The sequence below is a fragment of the Gymnogyps californianus genome, chromosome 5, assembly GCF_018139145.2.
Source record: "Gymnogyps californianus isolate 813 chromosome 5, ASM1813914v2, whole genome shotgun sequence".
Lineage (NCBI taxonomy): Eukaryota > Metazoa > Chordata > Aves > Accipitriformes > Cathartidae > Gymnogyps > Gymnogyps californianus.
The window spans coordinates 69,177,333-69,198,214 of NC_059475.1; positions in this window are offsets into that span (position 1 = coordinate 69,177,333).

A 20,882-nucleotide genomic window follows, 5' to 3' on the forward strand; every position below is an offset into this window, starting at 1 on the left:
TCGGGTGACGGTAGCTGGGGTGACCTTCCAGGTAAGCAGCAAAGCATTTGCTCCGAGCCTCTTTGGCATGGATAGAGCTGTTCAAAAGTGTACTGTCCGCAGGAGGTAACTTTTAATTACTTTAAAATAAACACATATTTCTGGCTTTTTTGGCTTCGGCGAGCGGATTTCTTCTCTGCAGAAGGATGAAGCAAACCCAGTAAATAACGCTCTGCGGCGGCGGTAGCTGGATGGCTGCAACTGGAAAGGTCTCGGCGCGTCTGGAGGGAATGGAATAGATTGATTTATGATTTTAACAAGCATGGCTGGGTAGGGAATCATGCCTATATGGTTTTAAAGTCATGAAGAGAGATTAATCAAAATTGAGGCTGCTCTAAGAAGGTATCCGAGCCAGTGGTCCGGTTCCTGGCTAATTGATTACACAACTGAAGCAGAGTTGTCCTTACAGAGACAGTCAAAGGACAGCTTGGATGGGGGGGTCTCAGGGTTTAATGCCAGATGGGGAAGCAGAGGGTTGGAACAAAGGGCGTAATGAGGAATAATAGGAATCAGTTAGAGGGACTGCTCGCTTGTCCCCATTGATTAGGCCGCATGTGAAGGGAGAAAATGATTAATAGAAACACATAAATGAGAAGCAGCAGTGACATTTCTAGAGCCGCAGCCTGAAATCACACGCTGCCAAAGGTCAGAGCCGCTTGGACAGATAGTGAACATCGGCCCCAGAAAAGCAGTGTTTTTGGGGCAAAAGCCTGGCCGTGTGCCTCCGGGGCCAGCCCAGCCAGGGCTGAGCATGTTAAAAGCCATGTTGCAGCGGTGCTGTCCCACCAGGCTGCTTCCTCGCCTTACTCCTGCATTAATTGTCATTCTGATGGAAAATGCCTTAAAACGGCTGTGTGGGGTGGTGTTGATGGGGTTGCCTCCCACCTGACTGATGGTTCCCTGGGATTTTTCCAAACCCCACTTTGTGCTTGCACAAGGCGGTTGCGTTGTAGGGTGAAGATCAGGCTCAAAACCTTTTCTTTTAGGAGAAAATTGCATCTGCGCTTCTCTGCCTTGCCTCCAGCCGGGATGCATGCCATGCTTTGCCCAGTGTGGTTTGACATTGCATAGCCCTTGGTCTTCACGATACAAGGCATCTCTGGACGTTTCTCTGTGGTCTGGGAGGTACACGCACAAAGCAGCGATGCCAAATTAGCCTCCTTCCATGGCCTGAACTCTTGCAATGGTGCAAATACGCCGGGAGGTCTTATTGCAAATCTCCACATCTTTTGGACCCACTGAAAGGAGATGGGTACGGATTAACTGAGCTCCTTGTGAGGCTTCCCAGTGAAGCCTCCAAATTTCTCCAGGCACGCTCAGGCATTAGGAGTTTCCGTTGCTTCAGGCTCGGAAAAGTCATGTTGGTGATCTCACAGGATTAACTGCAGAGATCTGGGGATTTAAGAAGTTTCCAAAAGGTATACAGGCTTGAGTGCTCACCCAAACCAAGCAAAACCCCTGGTAGTAAAATTTATTTGCACTTCATATTTAATATGATGGCTACCCAGGGCTCTAGGCTCCTGCACATAATGAGTTTTGCAATTAAATTAAATCTTGGCTGCACTGAAGCCACGTTTCCTACTGGGAATTTGGCCAGCCACCCATGTGTTCCTCCAGGGCCCCCAAACCCAGTGCCTGCAGCCGGAGCCAAGGATTTTGGTGGCCTTTCTCTGGGGCGGCGTGCTGGCAGCTGTGGCAAGCGTCCTGCCCAAATCTGACCCTATGTCCTGTGTAAAAGTCTCTCAGATACAGGCTCTGAGAGCGAGATGCTCCTGTCTTGCAAGAACACTTGTCCTAGACTTTGCTCCCATCGGGTTTTTGCAGTGATATCAGCTGAATGGTGGACAATTCTTTGAATCTATGGGATGAACGGAGAGTGCTCAGAAACAGGGGTTAAAGGACAGCTGGAAATGCTTGCTTTCTGCCATTTCTGACAACGTCACATGTGCAAGGCGATACGAGTGCTCCTTGCGGTAGGTCACCACTGCTTTTGCACATGCGAGATAAGGAACCGTGACTACAAGTGAAAACCTGGGTGCTTAAACACCAGCTCGATGAGACTTGCTGCTTTGCAGGCGCTGAGCTCCTGCCGGTACATTTGCAGCTTCCCTGGTTGTTTGCAATACTTTCATTCCTCATACAGCACCGCGTAGAGTCATCTGTGCCTGATCCCTCCCAGCTGTAAACAGGACAATATCTATTGGTGATTTATTCTGCCTTTTCCTATTTTGGACCTCACCCTATTGCATACAGAGATATGGCTCTGTTTGCTGGGTCTGGTGATTTTGCTTCTCAAAAGCAGTGTTCTCACTGACTTTGAAATGATCTCCCCCCTTTTCCTTTCCTCTTCAATCACAGCTCAGGCATAACTCAATGAGATCAATAGTTACGGTCACAAAAATGAGAGAAGGATGGATCCTCTGTGTGCATCACAGAGAGCGATGCTGCATTTGCTCTATTTCCCACAGCTCAGCTTCCAGCCCAGGTGTCCGTCTTCCCAGAGAGATAATGCCGCGTACTTCAGCCTTTCTCCGCAAGGAAGCTGCTCTGACACCGGCTCCATCAAAGCCGATGGCAGTCTGATCCGGTAAATTTATCAGTTCCCAAATGAGTTGCAGCGCCCATCCTCACGCACCTTTCTTCTCTGTCTGTTGGATAATGCAGAAGACCAGGTATGCTCCAGCAGCACCCTCCCCTGAACAAACCCTCCTGCCAGACCCCCATCCTCTGTCTGCCTTTAGCTCCTGATCACGGGGCAATCTCACCGTGCCGTGTGCGGGAGGAACAGCTCTCCCGGTGTAACCGGCCCCTGCTTGTCCCCAGGCGGGGTGGTGGATCTCGCAGCCTTTCTGCGCACCGTGAAATTCAGCCCCGAGCCAGAGCTGGAGCTGCAGCCAGAGTACATAAATCTGCAGAACGCTTCATCAGCCGGTGTCTCGTATCAGGGTCTCGAGCCGTCTCTCCCTGCGGAGAATGATCTTACCTGCAGAAACATCCAGCTCAGCAGGCGGCTAATTACCACCGTCGAAACTTTATAGGCAGTTTGCTCAGGGGTAAGTTCTTGTCAGGGCATGAGAAATACAGTTTTGACACAAAACTCATTTTAAAGCGTCCATAACTTTTCTGAGCAAAGGCACAAGAGGGAGATAGGAATCGTTTCGGAGCCGAGAGCGGGATGGATGGTGACCACCTCAGGATCAGTCCAAGAGCGGCGCAGCCAGGATGCGGTCCTGTCAATCTGCTTGGTGCAAAGTACCAAATGCAGTACCAAGAGATGATGCTCCCCCTGAGTGCGAGAGCTGGTTTGATACTTGCAGCCCCTCATTCTCATGCTCTCCCTGCTCCCAAAGGAGTTACCCACCTGCCAAAGGCACTGGAGTAATTCTCCTTGTTAGAATAAATTATGAGGATCACAGCCAGCCGCTTACTTAAAGCTAAAATCACAGGGAGAGGAGACTGGCCACTTTAGTCCTCACTGACCTTGAAAACCAAGCTGGCGAATGCAACCTTCCATTTCTTATTGCTCTCCGGGATTAGTGGGATGAGGTCAGCCTGTAGCACTAATTCACTTTGCTCTTAACTCATTTCATTACATTACAGGAGAGCATCGCACTCGACGAGTGTAATCTTCAATGCTATTCTCCTCTTGTCTTTGCTTTTGTCATAAATTAAATAAGCTACTGTCATTTTCCAACTATAAAGATTGATTTTTTTTTTTTTTTTTTTTTTTGGAACTATGCTGGGGCAAGCGACAATAATTTATACATCTTAAAGTTGTCCACTTAGTTGTCTCTCTAACTGGTTATTTTGTTGGACCTCGAGCTGGCTGCTTTTTCCTTTTCCCATACTCTCAGGTGGCAGGCTTTCGGAAAAGAGATGTTAAGGCTTCTCTTGGAAAAGAGACGTTAAGTCTTCATATCTCCTGTTGTGAGGAGCACAGACAGACCTGAGATGGACACGCAGCTCCTGTGAGTACCAAAACAAGAGCTCGTGTCAGTAGGATACACTGTCCCTTCCAGGGAGATGTCAAGGCTTGCTCGTGTGTGATGCTGGTGTATGTCTGTGTTGGCTGCATGGTTGGGCTGTCTCATCCCCGTCGTGAGCAAAGAGAACGCAGTGTAGCTCATTGACCAAAATGCAGCGTCCAAAATAACCCAAGCTGAGCAGGAGCCATCTTCCAAACAAAATGTTGAAATTGAAATGCGTGACACACAGTATTTGAAGCATGATAATAATCCAAAGGGACATGCCTCGGATTTAAAGCCTGGCTGTTGGTTTTAAAATTGAGCTCTTCCACGAAGGTGGTATTGAAAGCTGCTCTTGGTTGTGAATGACAGGCTCTGGGATCCACCTCATCCTCTGACATACCTCTGCTTTGAGCTGCTCCCAGGACAAATGTGTCCGAGAGGGTTTACTGCTCAGACTCCTTGAGTAGACAGTGGTGCCTCCTAAGCCAGACTGAGGTGGCCGCGGTGCTGTGATCTTTTGGCCAAGGTAACTAGCAATGTGCTAGAGCGGTGGCCATGAACTTGCATTGCTGATCACCTGTGACAAATCACATGCCATTAAGGTTTTTTCTTCTTTCTGAACAAGCAGTAGCTTCAGTTCTCTTCTTATCATGAGATACATAACCCATAGAGCTGATGGACATGTGCTGGTTCAGGAGTTGCTCTGTAATAATGTGTTGGGGAAACACAATTAACAGACTATCTCACGTCCAGTGGGTGCAAACCTCCATCTGGCAGGGTGTCAGCTGAGAAATACAAGAACTGCAAGTGGTTAGAAGCTGGAATTTTTTATTTTCATAGGTATAATAGAAGGTGGAATAAGTGATTGGAAAAGTGGAGCTTCTAGACTTGGCCTAGCTGAAAGGGGAGGGTGAGCTGGCTTAATGAAGATGAAAAGCCAATTGGCTGAAAGTCACTGTGGAAGGAAAGAAAGAAGATCCCACACTAAAAATGATGTATTTCCAGGAGACAAAGCACAGTGGCCGTGGGGAATGGCGGGTGGGACCTTCTGGGGAAGATGCTAAGGAGTATGGGCAACTCCTCAAAGAAATCTTCGTTGGTCTTAGTCAAAAAAGAGGCATATGTGAAGCAGACAATAAGCCTGATTACTAAAAATCAGCAGAAAAGAATGATGAAAAGAAATGGCGACAAAATTTGAAAAGCTGAAACACAAACCAAGGGACACCAGGGGCAATGGTCACAAGGTTCACTGGAAGCAACATAGGTTGAGGATGGCCCCACCATGTTGGGGGATGCATCTGCTGGAGCATCAGCGCAGGGAGGTGCAGGGAAACCAGGCTGGAAAACTAAGGTGGAACTAAACTATCTAAAAAAATGGTCGGAGAAAAACAGAATGGCCGTCAGTGAGGGAAGCACCTGGTTTTACCGTCCAGCAGGAGCAATCAGCAGCAGAAATGCAGGGTGGGGAAGGGCCAGGGAGCAGAGCTGGGGAAGAGGGCTGGGGGTGAGTCCCCTAACGGGTGTGGGTCGCCTGTGCCAGGCTCCTGTGGAAGACCCCCATGCTGTACCGGGTGTAGAAACAGAAATTAAGTCTTTAAGTTTGCTCAGCAGTGCTGGTTTTATTTATGCATTTGTACTAACGAAAGAAAGAAAGAAAGAAGCTCCTGCGGTAGATGACCAGGGAGACTGTGACCTCTTTGTCATAGAAGGTTTTTAAGACAGGTCAGACCAGGATCTCGTGGGAATGACTCGATGAAGTTGATTGTGGCCGGGGAAGTGGATGAGCTCAGTAATTTCTTGATCACCTTCAGCCCTATGGATCTCTCTAGTTTTTTTCAATATTTATAGCATAACGCTGGTCACAAGGCTGAAATCCCCTACCCACTGCACTCGATTCATTTCCCAACAATACTTTAAAGCATCACGTTAAGGCATCGTAAAGACGTTGTGCTTTTAGAAACAATTATTTGATCACTCTGCCAACGCCTTGTTGCAGCCGTCCTAATGAACAATGAAACTTTATTGTGTTTAGAGATGTAATACGTGGTACCGGCGGCTGCCGTCGCCGGGCTGGGAGACAGAAAAAGCACATCAGCGTCTTGGTGCGAGGCTTCTCCTTGTCGCGAAGCCTGTCCTCTGATTTGGGGAGTGCAAATTGCATTTTAACAGATATAACCTACAGAAAAAATATTATCAACAAAGGGAAAGAAGATTAACTGCTTGCCTGGAGGCAACGTTTGAAGATTTTACAGATACGGCTGTACCTGCTACAGCCGGCACTCCAGTTACAGCGGGTACAGCAGGGAGATGCGGCTCATGATATACCAAATAAAACGGCACCGTTTTTCATTATACCTCGGTGGTAATGCTCTTTTTTTAAGGTGGTCCATCTGTGAGCTGGATGCTTCTGGAACCAAAGCTGTTTTCAGTGCTCACCGAGGACTCATTTACCTCTATTTTTGTTCAAAGTTCTTTGGCAGAGGGAAAATCGCACCTTTCCTTCACAGCTGATGTATTGGGGCTGCTTCCAAGAGTGGCTGTGAGCCGGCATTACACTCGCCGTGTGTCCCGGTTTCGGCTGGGATAGAGTTAATTTTCTTCCTAGTAGCTGGTATAGTGTTATGTTTTGGATTTCGTGTGAGAATAATGTTGATAACACACTGATGTTTTTAGTTGTTGCTAAGTAGTGTTTGTACTAAGTCAAGGATTTTTCGGCTTCTCGTGCCAGCCAGCAAGAAGGCTGGAGGGGCACAAGAAGCTGGGAGGGGACACAGCCAGGACAGCTGACCCCAACTGGCCAAAGGGATATTCCATACCATATGACGTCATGCCCAGTATATAAACTGGGGGAGTTGGCTGGGAGGGGCAGATCGCTGCTCAGGAACTTAACCGGGCATCGGTCAGCGAGTGGTGAGCAATTGCATTGTGCATCACTTGTTTTGTATATTCTAATTCTTTTATTATTATTATCGTCATATTATTATTATTATTATTATTTTTCTTCCTTTCTGTCCTATTAAACTGTCTTTATCTCAACCCACGAGTTTTACTTTTTTCCTGATTCTCTCCCCCATCCCACTGGGTGGGGGGAGCGAGCGAGCGGCTGCGTGGTGCTGAGCTGCCGGCTGGGGTTAAACCACGACACCATGGTTTGGGGTTGGCTTTGGATCTGAACCCTCAAAATTAGGAAGTGGGTGATGTATTTCACGTGGATATGCTTTTGGCTGGTTTAGCGCTCGTGCTGTCGACCATCAGGGACCAGGAGGGGCTTTGCCAGTGATCATGCCTTTCTTTTCGACTGGTTTAGGACGGGAATAATTTTATTTTCTAGTGCAAATGGTGTAAAAGTGTGGAAGTCAGAGCAGAGCTTTGGCTGGAGGATTAAAGCCATGTGGGGTCTACGCTGGTCCTGCAAGACCAGCAATTTTCTTGTAAAACCAAAAAGGACCGTTCATGTGAAAGTTCGTAAGCTCAAACCCACAGGCTCATCGCAAACACATGCACGCAGGTTTGCGTGTGCCTCGTTTGACGTGGCCACCCATGAAATGTGTGTGCAGGGCGGTGTGTGTGTGCATGGGACGGCACTTTGGGGTGCCTCCCTGTCCTCCCAGGTCCGGGAGCCGACTGTGAGGACAGACATTTGCTCTCTCTTTAGTGGGTTGCACCGTTTTTTCTAGCTTGGATTCCTAAAAAAATGAAACAAATGCAATTGCTGAGTTTTTACTTAATTCTCTAACTTGCTGGCCGATTCCTACCCCACTTGACAGAAGAGCGGAGCTCATCAGAGGTATGAAATTTCCACATTTTATGAGGACAGCTGGCTGAGCAGAGGAGAGAGACCTTTTAATAACACTCCTCTGTGGCAAAGGATGAAGTGTGTGCAAAGCCTTTATTAGACAGAGAAACTGCACAGAAGAGCAAGGGCTGCCACGCACAGAGGAAACACTAGTTTTTTAATGTTTTTGCAACTCAAAGCTACGCAAGGGGTGAGCTCAGCCAACGCTGACAAAAAAAATGGCAGCAGTCAAATGGGGAAACTGCTCCTCCTCAAGGCTTTTTGGGGATGGACACCTCTGGCAGAGCCCCGGTGCTCTCCCACGCTCATGCTTGCAGGGATCAGCCCTGGGATTAGTGGAAACCTGGTTGTTTGCCTTCATGAGTTTGTAGGGCTAAACAGCCTGGTAGGGTCTCCTCCACGTTTTGTGCATCGCTGTCGGTTAACAGAGCCCTCTGCTCTCTGCAGAGCCTGGGGCGCTCCGTTTCATGCGTCTCCTGTATCCAAAAGCCCAGTTATTACAGATGTCCTGCTAGGACATGGCTTGCAAGATTTGTACGTGGCCCGTTATAGCTTCAGCAGCTGCTCTGGGCAAGAGTGGGAACAACAATACATCACTTCAATGAACCCAGCCCGTGTCCCCAGCGTGAGAGCAGTTTTAATCTTGACTTTGTCTTCTTGTGCTTTATTGTATTTAGAGCCGGCTGCTTTTCTGTCATTATTTTGCTATTTTCTTGGAGGGCAGCCATTTCATCTAAATGCCGGCTAGCTGCTGCCGGTGAAGGAATATCCAACAATTTGCTTTTAAATAGCTCTCTCTTAAAAGTTAGTGGTCAGCAGACAGGTACGGATGATTGTTGCGGTTATTCAGCGCTTGTTTCCACGCTTTGACGCCGGTGTTCGAAGGGGTCTAATTCAACTACCACTGCAGAAAGAGAGTTTCTTTCTTTATTTCTCTTTTTCTTTTAAAGCCCCTTTCTCCCCCAGACATGAACTTCCCCACAAGCGCTTGTTATGTTTCCAGCAGGAGCCCTACTATGCCATATACGCTGGAAGATGGAGTCTGGGCAGCTATTTAAGCTAGTTAATGTAAAACGGCTTTTTACAGCCTCCTGAAAGAGTTACTCTGGGATAGAAACTCACGGGAAGTACGAGGTGGTGGGAGAGCGGGGAAAGACGAGGGAGCACCTTGGGAGCATCCCACTGGAGGCAGCCTTGGGACAGAAGGAGCAAGAATGGGATCTGAAAGAAAAATGCTAATTTTTGTATGTTACTGAGTCTGAGAGTTGATTATTTCTCATTTTCTACTTGGCAGTTTGGAAATCTCCCGAGCTGTGCTTGAAGCTGGTACCAGGGAGCACAAAACCAGCCCAAAGCAGTGCTGGGCTGGGAGCGGGGTAGGTGGTTTAACAACTCCAAGCTAGTAAAGCCGTGGGGTGCCTGCCATCAACCGGCACAGTACAGTGTCCCCAGGAGAGGGTCCCTCCAGCAAACGCAACCAGTGTGGTGCCAGCCTGGGCACAGCTCCCCAGCCTGGAGCTGGGGGGGCACAGGGGTGCAGCGAGTGATGCAAATCCCCCCCCACTTCAAAATCCACATCGCAGAGCCCTTCTCCTCTCCTGCGCTGGATGAATCAGACCCGGAGGATGGATTTTGGCAGCACGGGTTTTGGCACATCCGATAGCGCTATCGTAGTGAGACGCTGGGTGACGTGATGCCAGCAAAGGGAACTACAAGCTCCAGAAGAAATAAGGAAAATAGGGGTATTTAAGGATGCTAAATCCTTGAGTTTGTCACCCTCTTGGCCCGCTCCCAGGAAAGGAGGGGAGTGCCGGCATTGGGGAGGGCTGTGGCTGCAACCCCACACTGATGTAGAAGATTTTTTGATCTTGGAAAGCCAGCTTTTTCAATGCAAACCACAGCAACGCAGCAGAATTAGCAGCTTAGCCCAGGGCGATCGACAGATTGACAAACCGGCCTTTTATGTCCACAGCCTGTTTTGAAAGGAGTATTAAAGCTGCGACATCCATAAAACACTGAGTTTGCAGCTTCGGAAGGAGTCAGAGCGGGAGCGATTCTGCTTTATTTCTTCCCAAGAGCTGCTCGTAGAGGGAGACTAAAAAAATGATGCTCCATCAGCTCCATCTTCCCATGGACAGCTGAAAACTGCCCCGACCCAGCCTGCACTTTTTGGGGGAGAAAACCCAGACGGGTCCTGGTGTGGCTTCTCAGGGAGCGCCGATAGCCCCGTCGGAAATGGGGTGTGCAGAAAAGACACCAAATCTGCTCCGATAAAGGGTATTTCTAAGAGCAGGAGTGTTGATGGGGGCTAAGGAAACAGCATCCCGCATCGCAGGTGGACAAGGGATAAGGCTGGTGCTAAGCAAGCTGATGTTAATGAGGGTAAATAATTGCTGTTGCCTGCCCGGGAGGCGGCGGAGGGGGATGCGTGTGTATGCAATGGGATGGCAGAGATTTCCCTGTGTTGTATCTTACTCCCCCATCGCAGCCGTCTCTCACCGCTCGTGCCCGTAAGGGGCTGTAGGTACGTTAAACCTACCAGGAGTCCATTCTCCTCGCTGCGTAAAATATATCGAATTATGCCGCGCCTGCCTCTGGTGAAGATAACCGGGATGCAGCTTTCCCCCAGCATCCTCGCGGGCACGGAAAGAGACCGTCGTTAAGTCTCGTAATCACTCACCGCAGCCTGCCTAAATTCATTTCACCTATGAAAATCTAATTATAGGAAGTGGCTCTTTCAGTCATTAACGGCTGCGGGGGCTCGTCGTACAGGGTAAACGCAGGCTGCCGTCTCGGGGAAAAGAAAATGCCTCCGGTGCGTTTCTCCGCTGCCGTCGCAGACGTGCCCATTAGAGAGATGTTTATTGCCTTGCTCTCTCCCTCGCTTCCTAAACCTTCCCTGCCGAAAAGTCCCAGCCCTGTGCGGTGAATCCTGATGAGCCTTTCGCAGCCCGGACCGGCACGCCAAACACCCCCTTACCGACGGGGAGGATTAGTGCCCTAAAAAGCTCCTTTGGATCCCAAAAGCGATAACTTCTGATACAGGCATAGGTCAAAGCTAAACTTTTTCAGCGAAACTTGTTGCGGAGGATGGGAAGGGGCGAGTTGTGGAGAAAATCAGCGCACGCCGCTCGCGAGGGAGCAGACGTTGGCAACCGAGTCCTCTCAGGAGCCCTTGACAGAGGCTGTGACTATTTATACATTCAAACAAACAGCTACTCTATGCAGAAGTAAAAAAAAAAAATCAAAAAAAAAATCATCCCTTTATAGCAAAGTATCCGCCTGAGGATGACGTTTATAGAGAGAAATGGCAAAGGGAATTTCAGGTGGTCCGTGACAGCCCTTACTGAAAAGATCCATTACCACTGCGCTGCACAACTTTTCCCTGTTTTTCTGCATTTTAGCTCATCGGCTGTGCTGTTAGAGCCCGGCTCTTCTGTGGCGACCCTGGGAGCTGGGGGCCTCCGTTGCTTTTTGTAGCCTAAACTTAGGTTTGGGTGTTACAGGGGGTCAAATCCCTTGAGGGTTTCTTAATGCTAACTTTCAGTTCAATTTAATTAATACTTCTAACGACCTGCGATGCACAAGTCACGCTCAGCAAAGATGCAGAATCACCTCCTGAATTTTTTCTGTTTCCTGGCAGTGAATTTGCCATCATTGAGTTTCCTACACGATATCTGTCCCCTCCTCCTGTCTCTGCATTTTTTTAGGCTGTTGGATAACTAGGCAGGTGATAAAAGCAGATTTATCTGCTGAGAGTGGAAACACAAATAAAAAATGCCGGCTGAGCCATGGGGAGAGTTAAAGCAGCGCCAACAGCTCCCTCCCCCCATCTCCCAGGAACGTATTAAACTTTAACAAGTAAATGAAACTAAGTTTGTGAAATGGAGTTAAAATTGCATACGGAACATTTTCTTGCTCTGTGTTTGCTGTGATCTCTGCTTGGCTGAAAATCCATCTGGGGTGCGGGGGTCCCGGAGGTCCTCGGGCGCCATCCTGCGTGGGTGCACGGCCCCCCAGCTCCTGCTACACATTGCTGGTGTGTGGATGAAACCCGGATTAAATACTTAAGCCCTGGATAAGAACCTGGACAGCTTTGATACAGCCCTGGCATCTCAGTTTAGTGGGATTTTTGGTTTGAGAAAGAGCATCCTCCATCAGTCGCCTGCCCCTCACGCCGCTCCAAGCGAAAGTGGTGTGAGTTGAAGCTTGTTTTGGAAAATTGCAGAGTTTCAGGGGTTTTTTTTGCTTCAGTGCAGACACTGACACCTCACCTGAGAAAATTAGGCTCAAAGCACGTTTTCTCGACAGCCCTGCTGGGAGGATTTCTGCCGTAACGTGGGATCCACCTTTCCTCTTTCCCTTTCTTCCAGCGGTTTTTCTCTCTCTCTCTCAAGCTCGGGGACACTGGTGCTTCCCCAGTATGATTGATTATCTCCCTGGGTCCAAATATTTTGGTGAAGCTTTGTGAAGCGGATGCACACGCGTGAGCTGCCCGTGCGGCAGAGGCGGGGGGGACCCCGGCTCCCTGGGGGGGGCAGTGATGCTCATTGGGGACACCAAGCTGCTTACCTCTGCTTTTCAGATCTCACCCGCATTAACGCAACCCTCTCCCTGCAGGTCTTTTGGCAGGCGTTATGAAGTCCTAATTAGCTCCAAACGCTTCTGCCAGGGTTTTAACAGCTCTGACACATTTCTCTCTATCCTGCCGTAAAAAGCCAAAACGGGAAGCGCATTTGGGCTGGCGGCGCGGCTGCCGTCGGTGACGTTGGTGACAAGGGCTATGAGCCCGCTGTGCCTACGCAAGGTGTCTCCTGCAGCCGGGGAGCGTTGAGCACCTCCTCGGATGGCCGCTCACAGTCAGCTCTTTTTCTAAGGGTTTTAGGCCTTTTTAAAAAGGTTTTGAATTAGCTTAATCCCGCCTTCGCGTAGGAAGGGGGTTCCTGGAGGAGGCAGGAGACGAGGTGGACGTCAACAGACCTATTGAAGAGCTTATGCTGCTCAGCACAGTGGGGAAAGACAGTCTGGAAATGCCCCAGACGGTGCTCGCCATCTGCTCCGCGAGCATTTCTTGGTTTGGCTGAAGATTTTGGGCAAAAGCCTTTCTGGAAAGAGCGAGCGCAGCTGAGCGAATGCCGTTTCCACTCCACAGCAGCCATCGCCCGACTTGTGCCTGTCGGGGGATGGAGTTTGGCCCCCTGAGCTGCTCGGAAAATCCACAAATGCTTTAATAAATAAATCAGGACTAGCTATAAGGATCCATCCAACTGCATCAAGCTATATATCGGGCTGGGATTTTTAAACATACCCCTCTGAAAGAGAAAAATGCTAGTCCCTGTATGGCTGCCGCTGCCCAAATATCCTTGCGGGTGCGCGGGGAAGGGCAGACACTCGGACACTTTTATTCGAACCGCTTTGCTATTTACCCTAAAGATAGATTTTTACAGGTTATTTTTTTTGTGAGCGACCTGGAGTCCTGTTGACGTCCTCCTCTTCAATCTTAATTTCCCACCCCCGTGTTTCCCATCCCCGGGTCAGCGCCAGGGAAGGTGCAGCTGCAGCCGCCCCGATGCTCAATCCGTACGGCTCTGAGTCTCCTCCTTCCTCCTCCACGCCAGCGACTTCTCCACGCTTGAGCTCCCCAAGCGCAAGCCCCTTCTTCCAAATTTAAAAGCGGTTTGAAGCTTTAATCCCGTTGTTGGCTGTAAATAACGCTTCCCCCCTGGCAGAACGGTGCAGAGCGCAGCTTGTTACTCCCACGGGCGCTTTGCAATCGCTGCTTGGTAGCGGCGACGTGGAAGAAAGGAGCCATGGTTTTAATTTTGGCTGATGGAGAGCAGAGAGCCTGGGGTTGCCCAGGGTTTTGGGAGATGGACGCGTGTCCTGGGAATGCTGCCCGTGGGATTTAGTGACCGAACCCCTCCCCTCTGCATTGAGCCTGCCTGCAAATGTGGGATCTGAGAGCTGGGGTTGGGCTTGATCAATGAAAAATAAAAAGCCACAAAGGAGGGACGTGGTGGCAAAGCAGACATGGAGTCACTGTATCCCTGTGTGAACTGACCACCGCGATGCTCCAGGGCATCTGACACAGCTGAATCCTGCTCTGTGCTAGAGGAGAGAGCGGGATTTGTCCCTCGAGGACAGGGAAAACTGCGGAAAGCCAGATGTCCGCCTCCTTATGTCTTCCTGGGGCAGGGAAGGGGCTTGGGGGTTTAGGGGTGCTTTTACGGTAACTCAAGGACCTGTGACAAATGTGAAAATAAATGGTTTCTAAAATAAATGCACAGTCTGAATGCACTGTTGGAATTCAGTCAAATGCTCTGAACTCAAACCTGTCTGTCCTCTTTCTCTGCATCGCTTTACGTGATTTCTTTCCCCTCTTTTTTTTTTTTTAATCTTAAGGCTTTGGGAAAAATGGGAGTGAAGGGCCAGTTGCTTCGGAGGTGAGGGAGAGCTGCCTGTGCCCTGTTACTGAATGAGCTTTGGGGAGAAAGTGATGTCTCTGGGTGCCTCCAGCTGCGGTTTTGTGCTTTTGGCCTCATTTCTCAAAGACATGAAAGCCCCTGGAGGAAGATGCTATGTGAAAGGGAGGTTTGTTGTGCCATTTCTGGTCCTCCAACAGGGGCTGCGTAGGGACCACAGTGCTCGGTGCTGAAGAAGAAGGGTGGCTTCTGGGCGGCGAAGGCTTGGCTACGTCTTTTTCTGTCCCAGTGCTACACAGGTGTAACGAGGCTGCTTGGTCTCAGATGCTGCTTTTCAACTCCTTTTGCTTGTTAGCTTTTTTTAATCACATGTATCATCTCCTTGGCTGAAATACAATATTAAAGAGATATTACATTTCACTCAGCGAGAGGAAAATAGATTAATTAATGTCAATTAATTGAAATTCAAAGGGAATTCTAATAGAGCTGGGTCAGGAGGAGGCACTGAGCTGCTCTGGGAGATTTGCTCCCCTGCAAGCGACCCGTGGGGCTGTGATGGGTTGTACCTGGGCTGTGCCTGGGACGAAAGCCGGTGCCTGCCTGACCCAGGCAGGACGCAGTCGGCAGCATGGACACCTCTGGATGCTGTGTCCCAGCTGCCATGGGGTTCTGGATTTCGGAGGTGAGGATGTCAGTAGATGGAGCTGTTTATTAATGTTTCCCAGTGATTTACAGTGCAGAAGGATGCTTCGGTGCTGCGTGGAGGCTGCAGGTGTTTATGGCCTTTGGGAAGGGTCCCCGTCCCGTCCGTGTTTCATCATGCCGCATGGGGCCGTTGGGAGCACGGGGCAAAGGCTGCGCCTCCCTGTCCCACTTCCCAGAAAAGCAGATTATTCGCCTCTGCTGTGAAGGCTGGGTGGGTGGCCAAGAGCTGGACCTTCCCCGTGGGGTCACCTGAGATAGACCCAGCAGTTGGGTGTCCCAGAGATGCCCCATAGGGATGGCTGTGGCATCAAGTCTCCACCGGGACCACAGTTAAAACAAAACAGCTCTCTGCAGTACCCGGTGCTTCACCTCGCTGAAGACCGCAGGTCCCCACGCCATGGCAGGAGGTGGCATGAGGTGATGGCTGTGCAGCATGGTGGGATGAAGATGGAGTGGATTAAAGCAAAATGCTGCCTCTCTCCTGCCCCTCAGAGAGCTGTGGCCACCGTAATACTTGTTTTTTCCCCAGCGACTAGCGGAGATGGAGGCTGTCCTCCTTCCTGCTGCCAGGTCACCTAGCAGGATGCCACCCCAAATCCAGACAAATCCAAACACTTGTCTGAAGCGTGCTGCTCCATGCACACATCTACTTTCCTTAAATACTCTCTGGCATGGGTAACTGGGAGATGGTCCACACACGTGCTATTTTCAGTCTGTCCTTTATAACATTTTCTGCCAGATCTCACTTTTCTAGTGTTCTAGTGCAGCTTTTAGGTCAAATCCTTGTCTGGAGTTCGATGGGATGGTGAGACTTAAGTGGTTAAGAGAGAAATCTTCTTGAGTTCAAGGGTATAGCATGCAGATGTGAAACCAGTGGTGCCAGTTCAGACCATGCATCTCGCCCAGCATCTTGCTCCGATGCGCAGCATCTCGCTCCGATGGCAGCTGAACACGGACAACCAGGGGAAGCGAAGAAGAGCATCCCCACCACTGCTTCATCTGGTCTCTGGGTTGGGGGCCCCTGTTCAAGGTCATCCTCAGTGGTACAGACACGGGACGCCCCAAGGTTGGACACGTTCGACAGCAGCAGAGCCTCATTCCTCACATCCTCCAGGTCTGTGCTCTCCTCTGTGCAGGCATCTGGGAAATTATCCCCAACTGCCACAATACTAATTTTAATTTTAAAGAAATGAGCCATGAACTGTTGAAAATAATAGTTTTCCATATGAACACCTGAGAGTCTGCTGTGGATATCTGCCAATATATTAATTTTATCTTAAATTCCAACAGGCTGAAAATCTGCTTATTAGTAACATAGAGAAGAAATATGTTGAGATATGAGTAAGGCAGTTGGTAAACAACAGAGGAAACCCCATTCTGGTGGGTTGGAAGGAGGTACACATCCTATCCTTCTGCCTTCCTTGAGGTCTTGTGGAGAGAATTCATTTCGTCTTTGAAAAAAGCAGGAAGCTGGGAAACTGGGAGAGGGAAAATTTAGATGACATAAAGAAAAAAATTTAAGCAAAATCAAGAGGAAGAACTCTGCTTTTACTTTTTGCATGATCAGATACATTATTTTATTATCTGCAGGCCAGCACAGCACTTCATTTCTGCTTATTTTTAAGCACTGGAGTATTTTGCTTGGAATATTAATGAACTTTGGCCCTGGCCAAGGAAATCTTAAGAGTGCCTTGAATTTAAACATACAAAAAAATGCCACAGAAACCACAGAACCTAAGGGTGACCCTGAGACTGCTGGTGCTGTGCTGGCAGCGAGGGGTAGCACCGCCACGGAGAGACCTTTGAGCGATGCTATAAAGCTGCCTTTAGAGTCTGAAGAAGTATACTTTGTTTTAATAATTTTATATTAAGTAATTACTTACATATCTGCTTGATGTTATAATCTAATGCGATGTTATATGGGTGAGCTAAGTCCCACGGCTGAGTCACTCCACGGTGGGTCAGAGGCAGAGGGCTCTCCGGTGTGATGTGCTGGTGGTGGGCACCCGGTCTTGCGCCTGCTCTGAAGTCAGGAAGGGCAATGGCACCTTAAGGCAAAGGTTTCCCAGTTTCGAGGCTTGTTTGGATTATTTTGGGATTGTCTTTTCCAGCCAAGGCGTTGGAGAGCCCCTTAGAGCCATAGGGTTTGATTTTGCTGGAAAGCATCGTGACCGTGGCGCAGGGGAGAGACGTGGGTGCTGCAGAATACACATGAAGGGATCGAATTAATTTTCTTGGAAATGGCAATTTTTGCCATTTTGCCTGTGTCGTGCTGGCTGTCCTGCAGATGGTCGTGGCAGCGAGCTGCGGGGCCGCATCTGCAGCGGCTGTGCTGGTGTGTGCGTGCATGTACCAGTCTCTTTTGTGCGCTGCCGGGCATGGCTGGACGCAGAACTGACATCTCGTTTCCATCACTTGAATATTCAAAGACCCCATGGAAAATGATGATGTGGTTTTGCTGCGTAACATCGGTGCAAGTGTCATTCCAATGGCCCTGTGGATGGGCTGGTCCCCAAAGAGAGTGCTCTAAATACGTGGCAGATGTGCAGCACACGTTGAGGATGAAGTCTTGGGAAATGCTGGAAGATATGGGCTTGCCATAAACCAGCAGTAAGTGTCCTGCTGCGTTCAGCAGGCCAAGTATTCAAATTTCAGCAAACCGCGGAATTATTTCTAACAGGATCCCTCCTACGATGGGCACTGAGTGCCAAGTGTGGGGCTTCCACTCCTGCACACTTGGTGTTTTTTGGCCGGTGGGCATCGCAGCTGCGTTGCAGAGGCTGTGAGCGCAGGGCTGGTCATTGCAAGGGGTTTTTTGGGTGCTCCTCTAAGCTGAGAGGGTCCCTTCACAGCACCTCCCACCCCCCTGTCTTTGCCCAGCTGGTGTGGACCCCATGCTCCAGTGGGCATGGAGTGGTGCGGTTAGCTTCTTCCTCTCCGAGCAGGGATGGAGAGAGGGGCTGCTGAGATGTGTTTCCATGGAGCAGCTGAATTGGAGATGAACATTCCCCTGAGCGCCGATAAAATGCTGGGGTTGCTGTAGCAACATGTTTGGAGGTAAAAAAAAAAAAAAAAGAAGCCGAAAAACAAGGTGGAGAGGAAGTTTTTAGGAGGGGAGAGTTGCCGGGGTGCCCGAGATGGCCCAGGGGGCTCAGCATGGGGGTCGCAGCGAATTGCCTGGGACAGCGAGTGGTGTGGCACAGGGCTTCGGAGAAACCGTGCCTGAGCTCACCGATCCCTACGTCCATCAAAAAAAAAAAGACTTTCCCATCCATTTGGCGAAAGCTGAATAGCGAGAGCGCGGTTTTGATCTGCGTGCTGCTAATTTGTTGCGAAGCTGGAGGTAAATTTGCTCTCCGACTCAGCGCTTACGTCTGATTTAGCAAATTAGCCAGACCCGGGGAACAGCCCTAGGTGCTGCAACTCCGACGCCTATTTTGGTACATTGCTAAAAGGGTTCCTGCAGCCACCCCATTTGGGAGATCTCAGACATACGGATGCAGGTTCATCCGCACGGAGCTTTTGTTGAGATTTCGTAGGTGAACTGTTTCGCCTCCCCTTTCTGTTTCTTATTTAGCAATGTTGTGAACAAAACGTAGCAGTGATTTGTGAATGGTGATGTTCGCGAGGGTTTTCTTGCTTGATGATGCTCGGCATCGTCGGTAGGAACTGGAGCAGTGTTGGGTGTCCTTTATTCAGTTTTTCCCAAACTGAACAACTGTGAAATGGTCCAAGGAAATCCCTTTTCCAGAGTTGGAAAAGCAAAGCTGATCGCTGTCATCTTTAGCCTGAAAGGCAGGTTTCATGGTGAATGCTGCGGGGTTTTTTTCACTTCCAGTCCCAGGAGCCCAGTCCTAAATTCCCTGCTCATTTGTCTGCTTTTTTCCTAATTCCTCCTGAACGCTTCCCACTTAGAGTACGTAACGGCAGTTAAGAAATAATGCATACTGGAGGGTTTTTTGCTCCCAGCTGAATAACGTTGCATAACTTTTTTGGGAAAGTGCTGAACTCTCCTGTTGCTTGGTACGTGCTGTTTGGGGATGCAGCTGGGTGACGCGGGGATGGGTGAGGGCTGCCTGGGCTCGGTGTCGATAGCAGAGGGGCTGGAGGTGCCATGCCTCGCTCTCCAGAGCGTCCCCATCGAAGGGCTCCCCTTCAGCACGCCGTGGAGACTCAATGTTCCTCCTGTGCCCTTGGCTTTTACAGGTCTTTTATTCCTCCTTGTGCAGCAGTGGTGATACTGGAAAGCACATAAAATACAGCTTCCACCTCTGTTCAACAAGCTTTTCTTCTTCGCTAACTGTTCAGTATCTAATAATAACATGCTATTGAAGTTGTTTTGCCTTTGTGTTTTTGCTTTGTGGAATAGCCTTACTCTTTGCATGATATATATCTTAATAGCACCTTGGATAAAGCAGAATGCTACTAATTCCATATTATGGGATTATTATGAACTCATATGAATTAATGATGCTTATAAATATAGTCCCATTGAAATCCTTGACACTGCACATTAACCTGGTAGCTGAGCCATAAAATGCAATGCATATTAAAAATCAGCAGTCTGCACTTTCAGTGCTTTCAAAATAGCCAGTCTTTGTGTGATATATATGGTGCAAAAGGGTTCTGAAAATCCTCGAAGAAAGTAAGAGCACTTTTATGATGAGGGCAATGCATTTATACGAGAGGGCTGTCACGTGGCTCGGAGGGTTGGGTGGATATTAAAATACGTAGAGCCCTTTTTAGCAGAATTTAGCTTCCCGTCCTGTTCAGCCAATCTTTTGCCCATTGGGAAGATCCCAAAGAGTTTAGGGGCACTGGCAGTGTTTGAGCCTGGGTGTGGAGGGGATCTCTGCTGTCTCTGGATCTTGCTGTTTTGCACTGCAGAATAAATCTTTGCAAGAGACCGTTTGCTCCTGGTTTCACTCTTTGCACTGTTTGGCTGCAAGAGTCAATAAAAACAACCCATTGCCCTGAACCGCCTGGCTTTGTAGCGTGCTGAGCCACCTTGAATTTTAGGGCGGATTGAGTTTCTTGTGTTTTTGTTTTACAAAGTCTCCGTTGGCACATGCCATTCATTCCCTGCTTGTTTGCTCCCAAAACAAGCCCTGTTTCTGGACCTGGCTGCCTTAACAGCCCAGCTGAAGCCCACATTTCTATGCTCCGCTCCCCGTGCAAGCACATAAACCTGGCATTTATGTGCCCACCAGTTAGTTAAGCATCCAAATGAGGGATTTGTACGTACTGTTTAGGTAATCGCTTCTGAACATCACTGAAGGGATCTGACACTTTCAACGTGCGATGCCACGTAACCTGATGACTTAATGGCACGGGCTGGCTGCCAGAAAAATGCATCCGTGTCAGGATTAGGGTACCATAAGGATGGATGTTGCATTTGGCTTGAGCCAGGCACCTAGTTCTGCAGAAAAGATGAGCTGGGGGAAGTCTCATGTACCATTGCAGGGCTTCGTTTGAGCTGCTCTCGGTGCAGTATGAAGCCGTCACTGTCACCTCTCGGACTACAGCGATTCGGAGGAAATATGCTTTGGGAACACAAAAGTCAGCCTCCCTCCTTCCCCGTGTGATGAAACCTCCCGACACGTTATGTTTGCTGGGCTGTGTTTCTATTTGTGCAAGCAGAGCGAAACGCTTACTCCGTCTGTACGTGTAGTATGTGTGACCGTGCAATGCAGTGTTTAGTGGGCAAGGGGAGCACGTTGCCCGCTCCCCGGGGAGCTTCGGTGCTCTCCCACCCTCCTGACAAAATTACCGAGCGGTGTCTACTGTATTTGCAGCCTTAATTACTAGCCCTTATGCTAATTACGTTTCTTCTTGCTGTCGCTGTTTAGAGCTCCAGCCTTGGCGTGCTGGAGTGAAATGTCTGTTATAAAGATAGATTAGATGCAACCAAAATATTGCCATGAATATTCATCCCTTTCCATTTTGGAACAA